We start from the raw sequence: 13,713 nt of genomic DNA, 5'->3' as shown, positions 1-13,713 counted from the left end.
AACAAGTCGAAAACACATTGTTGGTCAAAAAGTGATTCTAGCGCTCTGAAAAGCATTTTGCATGCGTAAAAACCAAAAATGTTGATATCTGTCATTTTCAATGCAAACGTGTGACTAAGCTTACCAAAGGGTAATAGGGCCATACTCCACCATTTGGAAGGGGAATACATTAGTTTTGAGCAAAATCAACAATATAAGGTCAAAGACACATTGTTGGTCAAAAAGTGATTCTAGCGCTCTGAAAAGCATTTTGCATGCGTAAAAACCAAAAATGTTGATATCTGTCATTTTCAATGCAAACGTGTGACTAAGCTTACCAAAGGGTAATAGGGCCATACTCCACCATTTGGAAGGGGAATACATTAGTTTTGAGCAAAATCAACAATATAAGGTCAAAGACACATTGTTGGTCAAAAAGGGATTCTAGCGCTCTGAAAAGCATTTGGCACGCATAAAAACAAGAAATGTTGATTTTTCTGTTCATTTCAGAAAACAAGTCGAAAACACATTGTTGGTCAAAAAGTGATTCTAGCGCTCTGAAAAGCATTTTGCAAGCGTAAAAACCAAAAATGTTGATATCTGTCAATTTCAATGCAAACGTGTTATTAAGCTTACCAAAGGGTTATAGGGCCATACTCCACTATTTGGTAGTGGAATACATTAGTTTTGAGCAAAATCAACAATATAAGGTTAAAACACATTGTTGGTCAAAAAGTGATTCTAGCGCTCTGAAAAGCATTTTGCCGGCATAAAAACAATAAATGTTGGTATCTCTGTCAATTTCAATGCAAACATGTTACTAAGCTTACCAAAGGGTAATAGGGCTCCACCATTTGGAAGGGGAATACATTAGTTTTGAGCAAAATCAACAATATAAGGTCAAAGACACATTGTTGGTCAAAAAGTGATTCTAGCGCTCTGAAAAGAATTGTGCAGGTATAAAAACAAGAAATGTTGGTATCTCTGTCAATTTCAATGCAAACGTGTTACAAAGCTTACCAACGGGTTATTGGGCCATACTCCACTATTTGGAAGTGGAATATATTAGTTTTGAGCAAAATCAACAATGTAAGGTCAAAAACACGTTGTTGGTCGAAAAGTGATTCTAGCGCTCTGAAAAGCATTTGGAACGCATAAAAACAAGAAATGTTGATTTTTCTGTTCATTTCAGAAAACAAGTCGAAAACACATTGTTGGTCAAAAAGTGATTCTAGCGCTCTGAAAAGCATTTTGCAAGCGTAAAAACCAAAAATGTTGATATCTGTCAATTTCAATGCAAACGTGTTATTAAGCTTACCAAAGGGTTATAGGGCCATACTCCACTATTTGGAAGTGGAAAACATTAGTTTTGAGCAAAATCAACAATATAAGGTCAAAGACACATTGTTGGTCAAAAAGTGATTCTAGCGCTCTGAAAAACATTTGGCACGCATAAAAACAAGAAATGTTGATATTTCTGTTCGTTTCAGAAAAACAAGTCAAAAACACATTGTTGGTCAAAAAGTGATTCTAAGCGCTCTGAAAAGAATTTTGCCGGCATAAAAATAATAAATGTTGGTATCTCTGTAAATTTCAATGCAAACGTGTTACTAAGCTTACCAAAGGGTAATAGGGCCATACTCCACCATTTGGAAGGGGAATACATTAGTTTTGAGCAAAATCAACAATGTAAGGTCAAAAACACGTTGTTGGTCGAAAAGTGATTCTAGCGCTCTGAAAAGCATTTGGAACGCATAAAAACAAGAAATGTTGATTTTTCTGTTCATTTCAGAAAACATGTCGAAAACACATTGTTGGTCAAAAAGTGATTCTAGCGCTCTGAAAAGCATTGTGCAGGTATAAAAACAAGAAATGTTGGTATCTCTGTCAATTTCAATGCAAACGTGTTACAAAGCTTACCAAAGGGTTATTGGGCCATACTCCACTATTTGGAAGTGGAATATATTAGTTTTGAGCAAAATCAACAATATAAGGTCAAAGACACATTGTTGGTCAAAAAGTGATTCTAGCGCTCTGAAAAACATTTGGCACGCATAAAAACAAGAAATGTTGATATTTCTGTTCGTTTCAGAAAAACAAGTCAAAAACACATTGTTGGTCAAAAAGTGATTCTAAGCGCTCTGAACAGAATTTTGCCGGCATAAAAATAATAAATGTTGGTATCTCTGTCAATTTCAATGCAAACGTGTTACTAAGCTTACCAAAGGGTTATAGGGCCATACTCCACCATTTGGAAGGGGAATACATTAGTTTTGAGCAAAATCAACAATGTAAGGTCAAAAACACGTTGTTGGTCGAAAAGTGATTCTAGCGCTCTGAAAAGCATTTGGCACGCATAAAAACAAGAAATGTTGATTTTTCTGTTCATTTCAGAAAACAAGTCGAAAACACATTGTTGGTCAAAAAGTGATTCTAGCGCTCTGAAAAGCATTTTGCATGCGTAAAAACCAAAATGGTTGATATCTGTCATTTTCAATGCAAACGTGTGACTAAGCTTACCAAAGGGTTATAGGGCCATACTCCACTATTTGGTAGTGGAAAACATTAGTTTTGAGCAAAATCAACAATATAAGGTTAAAAACACATTGTTGGTCAAAAAGTGATTCTAGCGCTCTGAAAAGCATTTTGCCGGCATAAAAACAATAAATGTTGGTATCTCTGTCAATTTCAATGCAAACATGTTACTAAGCTTACCAAAGGGTAATAGGGCTCCACCATTTGGAAGGGGAATACATTAGTTTTGAGCAAAATCAACAATATAAGGTCAAAGACACATTGTTGGTCAAAAAGTGATTCTAGCGCTCTGAAAAGCATTTGGCACGCATAAAAACAAGAAATGTTGATTTTTCTGTTCATTTCAGAAAACATGTCGAAAACACATTGTTGGTCAAAAAGTGATTCTAGCGCTCTGAAAAGAATTGTGCAGGTATAAAAAACAAGAAATGTTGGTATCTCTGTCAATTTCAATGCAAACGTGTTACAAAGCTTACCAAAGGGTTATTGGGCCATACTCCACTATTTGGAAGTGGAATATATTAGTTTTGAGCAAAATCAACAATGTAAGGTCAAAAACACGTTGTTGGTCGAAAAGTGATTCTAGCGCTCTGAAAAGCATTTGGCACGCATAAAAACAAGAAATGTTGATTTTTCTGTTCATTTCAGAAAACATGTCGAAAACACATTGTTGGTCAAAAAGTGATTCTAGCGCTCTGAAAGGAATTGTGCAGGTATAAAAACAAGAAATGTTGGTATCTCTGTCAATTTCAATGCAAACGTGTTACAAAGCTTACCAAAGGGTTATTGGGCCATACTCCACTATTTGGAAGTGGAATATATTAGTTTTGAGGAAAATCAACAATATAAGGTCAAAGACACATTGTTGGTCAAAAAGTGATTCTAGCGCTCTGAAAAACATTTGGCACGTATAAAAACAAGAAATGTTGATATTTCTGTTCGTTTCAGAAAAACAAGTCAAAAACACATTGTTGGTCAAAAAGTGATTCTAAGCGCTCTGAACAGAATTTTGCCGGCATAAAAATAATAAATGTTGGTATCTCTGTCAATTTCAATGCAAACGTGTTACTAAGCTTACCAAAGGGTTATAGGGCCATACTCCACCATTTAGAAGGGGAATACATTAGTTTTGAGCAAAATCAACAATGTAAGGTCAAAAACACGTTGTTGGTCGAAAAGTGATTCTAGCGCTCTGAAAAGCATTTGGCACGCATAAAAACAAGAAATGTTGATTTTTCTGTTCATTTCAGAAAACAAGTCGAAAACACATTGTTGGTCAAAAAGTGATTCTAGCGCTCTGAAAAGCATTTTGCATGCGTAAAAACCTAAATGGTTGATATCTGTCATTTTCAATGCAAACGTGTGACTAAGCTTACCAAAGGGTTATTGGGCCATACTCCACTATTTGGTAGTGGAAAACATTAGTTTTGAGCAAAATCAACAATATAAGGTTAAAAACACATTGTTGGTCAAAAAGTGATTCTAGCGCTCTGAAAAGCATTTTGCCGGCATAAAAACAATAAATGTTGGTATCTCTGTCAATTTCAATGCAAAAATGTTACTAAGCTTACCAAAGGGTAATAGGGCTCCACCATTTGGAAGGGGAATACATTAGTTTTGAGCAAAATCAACAATATAAGGTCAAAGACACATTGTTGGTCAAAAAGTGATTCTAGCGCTCTGAAAAGCATTTGGCACGCATAAAAACAAGAAATGTTGATTTTTCTGTTCATTTCAGAAAACATGTCGAAAACACATTGTTGGTCAAAAAGTGATTCTAGCGCTCTGAAAAGAATTGTGCAGGTATAAAAACAAGAAATGTTGGTATCTCTGTCAATTTCAATGCAAACGTGTTACAAAGCTTACCAAAGGGTTATTGGGCCATACTCCACTATTTGGAAGTGGAATATATTAGTTTTGAGCAAAATCAACAATGTAAGGTCAAAAACACGTTGTTGGTCGAAAAGTGATTCTAGCGCTCTGAAAAGCATTTGGAACGCATAAAAACAAGAAATGTTGATTTTTCTGTTCATTTCAGAAAACAAGTCGAAAACACATTGTTGGTCAAAAAGTGATTCTAGCGCTCTGAAAAGCATTTTGCAAGCGTAAAAACCAAAAATGTTGATATCTGTCAATTTCAATGCAAACGTGTTATTAAGCTTACCAAAGGGTTATAGGGCCATACTCCACTATTTGGAAGTGGAATACATTAGTTTTGAGCAAAATCAACAATATAAGGTCAAAGACACATTGTTGGTCAAAAAGTGATTCTAGCGCTCTGAAAAACATTTGGCACGCATAAAAACAAGAAATGTTGATATTTCTGTTCGTTTCAGAAAACATGTCGAAAACAAATTGTTGGTCAAAAAGTGATTCTAGCGCTCTGAAAAGAATTGTGCAGGTATAAAAACAAGAAATGTTGGTATCTCTGTCAATTTCAATGCAAACGTGTTACAAAGCTTACCAAAGGGTTATTGGGCCATACTCCACTATTTGGAAGTGGAATATATTAGTTTTGAGCAAAATCAACAATGTAAGGTCAAAAACACGTTGGTCGAAAAGTGATTCTAGCGCTCTGAAAAGCATTTGGCACGCATAAAAACAAGAAATGTTGATTTTTCTGTTCATTTCAGAAAACAAGTCGAAAACACATTGTTGGTCAAAAAGTGATTCTAGCGCTCTGAAAAGCATTTTGCATGCGTAAAAACCAAAAATGTTGATATCTGTCATTTTCAATGCAAACGTGTGACTAAGCTTACCAAAGGGTAATAGGGCCATACTCCACCATTTGGAAGGGGAATACATTAGTTTTGAGCAAAATCAACAATATAAGGTCAAAGACACATTGTTGGTCAAAAAGTGATTCTAGCGCTCTGAAAAGCATTTTGCATGCGTAAAAACCAAAAATGTTGATATCTGTCATTTTCAATGCAAACGTGTGACTAAGCTTACCAAAGGGTAATAGGGCCATACTCCACCATTTGGAAGGGGAATACATTAGTTTTGAGCAAAATCAACAATATAAGGTCAAAGACACATTGTTGGTCAAAAAGGGATTCTAGCGCTCTGAAAAGCATTTGGCACGCATAAAAACAAGAAATGTTGATTTTTCTGTTCATTTCAGAAAACAAGTCGAAAACACATTGTTGGTCAAAAAGTGATTCTAGCGCTCTGAAAAGCATTTTGCAAGCGTAAAAACCAAAAATGTTGATATCTGTCAATTTCAATGCAAACGTGTTATTAAGCTTACCAAAGGGTTATAGGGCCATACTCCACTATTTGGTAGTGGAATACATTAGTTTTGAGCAAAATCAACAATATAAGGTTAAAACACATTGTTGGTCAAAAAGTGATTCTAGCGCTCTGAAAAGCATTTTGCCGGCATAAAAACAATAAATGTTGGTATCTCTGTCAATTTCAATGCAAACATGTTACTAAGCTTACCAAAGGGTAATAGGGCTCCACCATTTGGAAGGGGAATACATTAGTTTTGAGCAAAATCAACAATATAAGGTCAAAGACACATTGTTGGTCAAAAAGTGATTCTAGCGCTCTGAAAAGAATTGTGCAGGTATAAAAACAAGAAATGTTGGTATCTCTGTCAATTTCAATGCAAACGTGTTACAAAGCTTACCAACGGGTTATTGGGCCATACTCCACTATTTGGAAGTGGAATATATTAGTTTTGAGCAAAATCAACAATGTAAGGTCAAAAACACGTTGTTGGTCGAAAAGTGATTCTAGCGCTCTGAAAAGCATTTGGAACGCATAAAAACAAGAAATGTTGATTTTTCTGTTCATTTCAGAAAACAAGTCGAAAACACATTGTTGGTCAAAAAGTGATTCTAGCGCTCTGAAAAGCATTTTGCAAGCGTAAAAACCAAAAATGTTGATAACTGTCAATTTCAATGCAAACGTGTTATTAAGCTTACCAAAGGGTTATAGGGCCATACTCCACTATTTGGAAGTGGAAAACATTAGTTTTGAGCAAAATCAACAATATAAGGTCAAAGACACATTGTTGGTCAAAAAGTGATTCTAGCGCTCTGAAAAGCATTTTGCCGGCATAAAAACAATAAATGTTGGTATCTCTGTCAATTTCAATGCAAACATGTTACTAAGCTTACCAAAGGGTAATAGGGCTCCACCATTTGGAAGGGGAATACATTAGTTTTGAGCAAAATCAACAATATAAGGTCAAAGACACATTGTTGGTCAAAAAGTGATTCTAGCGCTCTGAAAAGCATTTGGCACGCATAAAAACAAGAAATGTTGGTATCTCTGTCAATTTCAATGCAAACGTGTTACAAAGCTTACCAAAGGGTTATTGGGCCATACTCCACTATTTGGAAGTGGAATATATTAGTTTTGAGCAAAATCAACAATGTAAGGTCAAAAACACGTTGTTGGTCGAAAAGTGATTCTAGCGCTCTGAAAAGCATTTGGAACGCATAAAAACAAGAAATGTTGATTTTTCTGTTCATTTCAGAAAACAAGTCGAAAACACATTGTTGGTCAAAAAGTGATTCTAGCGCTCTGAAAAGCATTTTGCAAGCGTAAAAACCAAAAATGTTGATATCTGTCAATTTCAATGCAAACGTGTTATTAAGCTTACCAAAGGGTTATAGGGCCATACTCCACTATTTGGAAGTGGAATACATTAGTTTTGAGCAAAATCAACAATATAAGGTCAAAGACACATTGTTGGTCAAAAAGTGATTCTAGCGCTCTGAAAAACATTTGGCACGCATAAAAACAAGAAATGTTGATTTTTCTGTTCATTTCAGAAAACATGTCGAAAACACATTGTTGGTCAAAAAGTGATTCTAGCGCTCTGAAAAACATTTGGCACGCATAAAAACAAGAAATGTTGATATTTCTGTTTGTTTCAGAAAAACAAGTCAAAAACACATTGTTGGTCAAAAAGTGATTCTAAGCGCTCTGAACAGAATTTTGCCGGCATAAAAATAATAAATGTTGGTATCTCTGTCAATTTCAATGCAAACGTGTTACTAAGCTTACCAAAGGGTTATAGGGCCATACTCCACCATTTGGAAGGGGAATACATTAGTTTTGAGCAAAATCAACAATGTAAGGTCAAAAACACGTTGTTGGTCAAAAAGTGATTCTAGCGCTCTAAAAAGCATTTGGCACGCATAAAAACAAGAAATGTTGATTTTTCTGTTCATTTCAGAAAACAAGTCGAAAACACATTGTTGGTCAAAAAGTGATTCTAGCGCTCTGAAAAGCATTTTGCATGCGTAAAAACCAAAATGGTTGATATCTGTCATTTTCAATGCAAACGTGTGACTAAGCTTACCAAAGGGTTATAGGGCCATACTCCACTATTTGGTAGTGGAAAACATTAGTTTTGAGCAAAATCAACAATATAAGGTTAAAAACACATTGTTGGTGAAAAAGTGATTCTAGCGCTCTGAAAAGCATTTTGCCGGCATAAAAACAATAAATGTTGGTATCTCTGTCAATTTCAATGCAAACATGTTACTAAGCTTACCAAAGGGTAATAGGGCTCCACCATTTGGAAGGGGAATACATTAGTTTTGAGCAAAATCAACAATATAAGGTCAAAGACACATTGTTGGTCAAAAAGTGATTCTAGCGCTCTGAAAAGCATTTGGCACGCATAAAAACAAGAAATGTTGGTATCTCTGTCAATTTCAATGCAAACGTGTTACAAAGCTTACCAAAGGGTTATTGGGCCATACTCCACTATTTGGAAGTGGAATATATTAGTTTTGAGCAAAATCAACAATGTAAGGTCAAAAACACGTTGTTGGTCGAAAAGTGATTCTAGCGCTCTGAAAAGCATTTGGAACGCATAAAAACAAGAAATGTTGATTTTTCTGTTCATTTCAGAAAACAAGTCGAAAACACATTGTTGGTCAAAAAGTGATTCTAGCGCTCTGAAAAGCATTTTGCAAGCGTAAAAACCAAAAATGTTGATATCTGTCAATTTCAATGCAAACGTGTTATTAAGCTTACCAAAGGGTTATAGGGCCATACTCCACTATTTGGAAGTGGAATACATTAGTTTTGAGCAAAATCAACAATATAAGGTCAAAGACACATTGTTGGTCAAAAAGTGATTCTAGCGCTCTGAAAAGCATTTGGAACGCATAAAAACAAGAAATGTTGATTTTTCTGTTCATTTCAGAAAACAAGTCGAAAACACATTGTTGGTCAAAAAGTGATTCTAGCGCTCTGAAAAGCATTTTGCAAGCGTAAAAACCAAAAATGTTGATATCTGTCAATTTCAATGCAAACGTGTTATTAAGCTTACCAAAGGGTTATAGGGCCATACTCCACTATTTGGAAGTGGAATACATTAGTTTTGAGCAAAATCAACAATATAAGGTCAAAGACACATTGTTGGTCAAAAAGTGATTCTAGCGCTCTGAAAAACATTTGGCACGCATAAAAACAAGAAATGTTGATTTTTCTGTTCATTTCAGAAAACATGTCGAAAACACATTGTTGGTCAAAAAGTGATTCTAGCGCTCTGAAAAGAATTGTGCAGGTATAAAAACAAGAAATGTTGGTATCTCTGTCAATTTCAATGCAAACGTGTTACAAAGCTTACCAAAGGGTTATTGGGCCATACTCCACTATTTGGAAGTGGAATATATTCGTTTTGAGCAAAATCAACAATGTAAGGTCAAAAACACGTTGTTGGTCGAAAAGTGATTCTAGCGCTCTGAAAAGCATTTGGAACGCATAAAAACAAGAAATGTTGATTTTTCTGTTCATTTCAGAAAACAAGTCGAAAACACATTGTTGGTCAAAAAGTGATTCTAGCGCTCTGAAAAGCATTTTGCAAGCGTAAAAACCAAAAATGTTGATATCTGTCAATTTCAATGCAAACGTGTTATTAAGCTTACCAAAGGGTTATAGGGCCATACTCCACTATTTGGAAGTGGAATACATTAGTTTTGAGCAAAATCAACAATATAAGGTCAAAGACACATTGTTGGTCAAAAAGTGATTCTAGCGCTCTGAAAAGCATTTTGCAAGCGTAAAAACCAAAAATGTTGATATCTGTCAATTTCAATGCAAACGTGTTATTAAGCTTACCAAAGGGTTATAGGGCCATACTCCACTATTTGGAAGTGGAATACATTAGTTTTGAGCAAAATCAACAATATAAGGTCAAAGACACATTGTTGGTCAAAAAGTGATTCTAGCGCTCTGAAAAACATTTGGCACGCATAAAAACAAGAAATGTTGATTTTTCTGTTCATTTCAGAAAACATGTCGAAAACACATTGTTGGTCAAAAAGTGATTCTAGCGCTCTGAAAAGAATTGTGCAGGTATAAAAACAAGAAATGTTGGTATCTCTGTCAATTTCAATGCAAACGTGTTACAAAGCTTACCAAAGGGTTATTGGGCCATACTCCACTATTTGGAAGTGGAATATATTCGTTTTGAGCAAAATCAACAATGTAAGGTCAAAAACACGTTGTTGGTCGAAAAGTGATTCTAGCGCTCTGAAAAGCATTTGGAACGCATAAAAACAAGAAATGTTGATTTTTCTGTTCATTTCAGAAAACAAGTCGAAAACACATTGTTGGTCAAAAAGTGATTCTAGCGCTCTGAAAAGCATTTTGCAAGCGTAAAAACCAAAAATGTTGATATCTGTCAATTTCAATGCAAACGTGTTATTAAGCTTACCAAAGGGTTATAGGGCCATACTCCACTATTTGGAAGTGGAATACATTAGTTTTGAGCAAAATCAACAATATAAGGTCAAAGACACTTTGTTGGTCTAAAAGTGATTCTAGCGCTCTGAAAAGCATTTGGCACGCATAAAAACAAGAAATGTTGGTATCTCTGTCAATTTCAATGCAAACATGTTACTAAGCTTACCAAAGGGTAATAGGGCTCCACCATTTGGAAGGGGAATACATTAGTTTTGAGCAAAATCAACAATATAAGGTCAAAGACACATTGTTGGTCAAAAAGTGATTCTAGCGCTCTGAAAAGCATTTGGCACGCATAAAAACAAGAAATGTTGATTTTTCTGTTCATTTCAGAAAACATGTCGAAAACACATTGTTGGTCAAAAAGTGATTCTAGCGCTCTGAAAAGAATTGTGCAGGTATAAAAACAAGAAATGTTGGTATCTCTGTCAATTTCAATGCAAACGTGTTACAAAGCTTACCAAAGGGTTATTGGGCCATACTCCACTATTTGGAAGTGGAATATATTAGTTTTGAGCAAAATCAACAATGTAAGGTCAAAAACACGTTGTTGGTCGAAAAGTGATTCTAGCGCTCTGAAAAGCATTTGGCACGCATAAAAACAAGAAATGTTGATTTTTCTGTTCATTTCAGAAAACAAGTCGAAAACACATTGTTGGTCAAAAAGTGATTCTAGCGCTCTGAAAAGCATTTTGCATGCGTAAAAACCAAAATGGTTGATATCTGTCATTTTCAATGCAAACGTGTGACTAAGCTTACCAAAGGGTTATAGGGCCATACTCCACTATTTGGTAGTGGAAAACATTAGTTTTGAGCAAAATCAACAATGTAAGGTCAAAAACACGTTGTTGGTCGAAAAGTGATTCTAGCGCTCTGAAAAGCATTTGGCACGCATAAAAACAAGAAATGTTGATTTTTCTGTTCATTTCAGAAAACATGTCGAAAACACGTTGTTGGTCAAAAAGTGATTCTAGCGCTCTGAAAAGAATTGTGCAGGTATAAAAACAAGAAATGTTGGTATCTCTGTCAATTTCAATGCAAACGTGTTACAAAGCTTACCAAAGGGTTATTGGGCCATACTCCACTATTTGGAAGTGGAATATATTAGTTTTGAGCAAAATCAACAATATAAGGTCAAAGACACATTGTTGGTCAAAAAGTGATTCTAGCGCTCTGAAAAACATTTGGCACGCATAAAAACAAGAAATGTTGATATTTCTGTTTGTTTCAGAAAAACAAGTCAAAAACACATTGTTGGTCAAAAAGTGATTCTAAGCGCTCTGAACAGAATTTTGCCGGCATAAAAATAATAAATGTTGGTATCTCTGTCAATTTCAATGCAAACGTGTTACTAAGCTTACCAAAGGGTTATAGGGCCATACTCCACCATTTGGAAGGGGAATACATTAGTTTTGAGCAAAATCAACAATGTAAGGTCAAAAACACGTTGTTGGTCGAAAAGTGATTCTAGCGCTCTGAAAAGCATTTGGCACGCATAAAAACAAGAAATCAAGAAAAAGTCCCGACTTTAAACACTAATTAAAAAATACTGCAGGATGTCAAGTGGAGAACTTTTTTTTTCTCGTTAAAAACCAAAATATATTTTTTAAGGACCAAAAATTATTTAGTGCCCAGACATGGGAACGAGATGAAACGAAAAACGGGTTCACCTTATGGCCTACCAGATACAGGCTGAATCCCCGAATCCAGGTTCTTGTTTATTTAGATTATTATGTTGGCCAACACTCTTACACTGATTGTTCTGTTCAACCTAAAATAAAACAATTATAATCTAGGATATAAATTCTCCCAGTCAACTATAAAAAAGGATGGATTTATGTTTATTGCAATACAAATACACTGTTTTAAAAATGTATAACCTTGTCTACACTTCATGATCATCTACTTCGGACATGGCTCCACGCATTCGCCGGCTTCTTTGAAAACAAATGCACATGGCTAGCGTAAAAGTGCATGGGGAAGGGTCGTCAACGAGTTGTTACGACAGTGTTGCAAAATATCTACTACGAAGCAGTAGGGGGCGCTGTGTAGAGAAAAGTGCGTGCCAAACCAAGAAAACAGCGAAGAAATACCCGATCTTGCATAGTGGGCCTTTAAATGGGAATGTCATCGGAATATTGCTGTGTACTCAATGTAACCTTACCCAACACACTTTTTCCTACAATAAACACACGTCTTCTGCATAGCATAGCATGCTAGCTAATGCAATATGAAGTTGAAAAACAACTACGAAGAACAGATAAACTCATAGGATTACATAAGGAAATTGTAATCTAGCCGTCACTGAATTGTGCACATCAACATAGCGAGCAGTTGTCATACTTACCTTCCATAATATAGCTGCAGCATGGCTACAGGACCGTCCTAATCCTGCTACACAGGAACAGCCTGTCGTCTCCACTGCTCCCTGGGCTGTGACCAAAACCCATGCCGAGTGGCCCTGACAGCTCGCTTGACTCTGGTTAACTATGGCTTTAAAAAAACAAAAATCGTCCGCGGCCGACCTTACCACTGTGGAGGTACTGGTAGGCCTCTGTGCTCTTATAACTTTTCATGGCCGAGCCATCTACTCCGAGCGCGAGCACGAAGTGGTTAAAAATATCACCGTACGTTATCTCAGGCCACCTTTTCATTTCATCCGTCCAGTTTTTGATTATTGTAGGATGCGGCAATGTAGCTCCATTTGGATGCCGTAACTCTCCTAGCGTCTCCTCCCATTTAATTTGGTTCATTTTGTAAATGAAACCTCTGTCAACAGTTGTTGGCCAGCTGAAAATAACTAACTGGAAGTAACTGACCGGAAGTTCAAACACAAATGCAGAAGAATTTTTTATTAAATGTGGGCGGGCCAAATAAGGTGTATATAGTGCACTATATCATGAACACTATATAGGTACTAGTGAGTGAGTGTATAGGCAACGATTTCGAACACAGCTAAAGACAGCCAGAATGACGTCAATACCCGTATTACCGTCGAAGATGCCCACGCCACTTTTTAATCATTAGTTTGGCAGCATTTTGGGTATTTTGATTTGTTTTTGCACATAATATTGTTTGCAAGAGAGAAAGAGAATTATTTAATTTTTTATTTTACTTTAACTTTTATAAATGTTAGTTTTAGTTTCAATTTCATGCATGTAAAGAGTTATAATAAAACATTTCAAAATCCATGTGCAACTTGGCTAAATAAAAGTCTGTTGGTCCAGTCATATATTTTGTCATTGTAGTTTTCTTAAAATCTCGTCTCGTCTCGTTCTCGTGAACCCAATATCGTGTCTCGCCTCGTGAGCTGAGTGTATCGTCACACCCCTACTCCTGAATATCCACCATCTCTTTCCAGTTAGCACTGCTGAGTATGAGAGAGGGTTCATCTTAATGAACCCCCTCTCTTAGCGTCTTAAAGGGACACTGTGTAAAAATTACTCCCATCTAGTGGTACAATTGTATATTGCATTCAAA

Source organism: Gadus chalcogrammus, chromosome 14 (genome assembly GCF_026213295.1).
Source record: "Gadus chalcogrammus isolate NIFS_2021 chromosome 14, NIFS_Gcha_1.0, whole genome shotgun sequence".
In the NCBI taxonomy this organism is placed as follows: Eukaryota; Metazoa; Chordata; class Actinopteri; order Gadiformes; family Gadidae; genus Gadus; species Gadus chalcogrammus.
Note: the sequence above shows the minus strand (reverse complement) of the source record.